Source organism: Suricata suricatta, chromosome 16 (assembly GCF_006229205.1).
Source record: "Suricata suricatta isolate VVHF042 chromosome 16, meerkat_22Aug2017_6uvM2_HiC, whole genome shotgun sequence".
Classification (NCBI taxonomy): Eukaryota; Metazoa; Chordata; class Mammalia; order Carnivora; family Herpestidae; genus Suricata; species Suricata suricatta.
The window spans coordinates 734,427-736,029 of NC_043715.1; the positions used below are offsets into that span (position 1 = coordinate 734,427).

The following is a 1,603-nucleotide window of genomic DNA, read 5'->3' on the forward strand; positions in this document are numbered from 1 at the left end:
AACCCTTGATTTTTCTCTCGTTTTGTTCACCTTTTCTTCAAAATTCTGTAGCCTGTTTGCTGCCATTACTTTTAGTTCCTGGTCTGATAATTCCAACGTCTGGGTCGTCTGAGGGTCTGCTCCTGTTGACGTTTTCTTCCGATTGCGGTCACGTTGCCCTGTTTCCACACGCCGTGTGATGTGGGGGTGCCGGTCACTGTCTGTAAAAGGATGGAGCTGTTTACCCTGGGAGCCCAGTCGGGGGGGGGGCAGGATGTGAGGGGCAGCCCCTCGAACGCCATGGGCTCAGGTCTGCGTGTGTCCAGGGTGCTGAGGGCCCGCCCATGGGGGGTGTTCGCGGCAGGGCTGCAGGGAAGAAAGCCGCGGAGCGAGGGTGCCACCCCAGCTCCTCCGGGACTTGGTAACACTGGGGGCGTTTCTGTACAAAAGCAAGAAGCGTCTGTTATCGAGTGAGACAGAATTCACATGACTTTCCGGAGCCAGGACGCTCCATCCCCGCGTGCCTGCTGGCGCCGAACCCATGCTGACCCGAGGTCACCGCTGCCGCTTAGGGGGCACGAGGGGCCCTGTTCTCCCGACGATCACTGCCCCTCCTCAGCGGCCACCGTGCAGGCAGGCGGCAGTGTCACTGGCACAGCCAGTCCCAGGAGTGGCCAGGGGCCGCGTCGCCCGTGGAGGGGGTGGGAGCCGCTCAGGGCCCCCGAGAGCCGGAGGCAGAACCCTGTTCTGGAGCCAGGTCGGGGCCCACGTGTTTTCTAATGTTTTTGCTGTTCTCTCTCCGTTTTCCTTCTCAGGTTTGGGAAAAGCTCTTAAGTTCTGAAGCTCCACGGATTAACGTGTTTATGGCAGTGCCTACAATCTACGTCAAGTTGTTGGATTATTACAACAAACATTTCGTTCAGCCTCACGTCCAGGATTTTGTACGTGCAGTTTGTGAAGAGAAAATTAGGTAAATGAAAACACTCCACCCTCCTATCCAGAAAGTCTTAAACATCAAAAATACAACTTATTTCTAGTAAAACGGTCCTGGGTGTTAGGAAGCAGCATTTTCCTTTTCCTGTAAAGTCTGTCTCTAGCCATTTGTATTTTCTATGTGTCTGTCCATACTCTGTCTATGTGTCTGTCCAGGTGCATCTGTCTGCCGGTCTGTCTTTCTGTCTGCTGGTCCGGTCTGAAGGACAAGGGCTTGCCCCCAGCCATTCTGACCCCTCGTCTGCATGGCTCCCCGCAGCCCCCATCGTCTCTGTCCGGAGCCAGTGCCGTCGCAGCCGTCACAGGGGGCTGTGTGCTCTGGCCGCCCTCCCGCCCCCGCCCTGCATGCGGTCTCTCCCGCCGGCCTCTCACTGCCCTCCCCAGCTTGGCTTGCTTGTAAATAGTGCGCTGCTCGCAGAGAAAGCATTCAGATGACCTGAGATGATTTTTTTATCTCCATCACCCATTCCTTTTAAAGACTTATTTACACTCTGAGATACACCCAACAAACTCATTTCTAAGAACAGACTGAAAATTTTGCAGCCAACTACCATTTGCACCACGAGCCGTAGAGCAGCGGTGGCGACGAAGAACTGTGCGCACCCATGCGGAAATCCAGGGCGCCCCCCCC

The 1,603-nt window shown here is 55.6% G+C and overlaps 1 protein-coding gene across 1 annotated transcript in view; it reads right to left on the minus strand.

Moving 5' to 3' along the window:
* ACSF3 (acyl-CoA synthetase family member 3) overlaps positions 1 to 1,603 on the minus strand; it is a 38,049-nt gene that overhangs the window by 26,620 nt on the left and 9,826 nt on the right. The gene's annotated exons all lie outside the window — the stretch shown is intronic.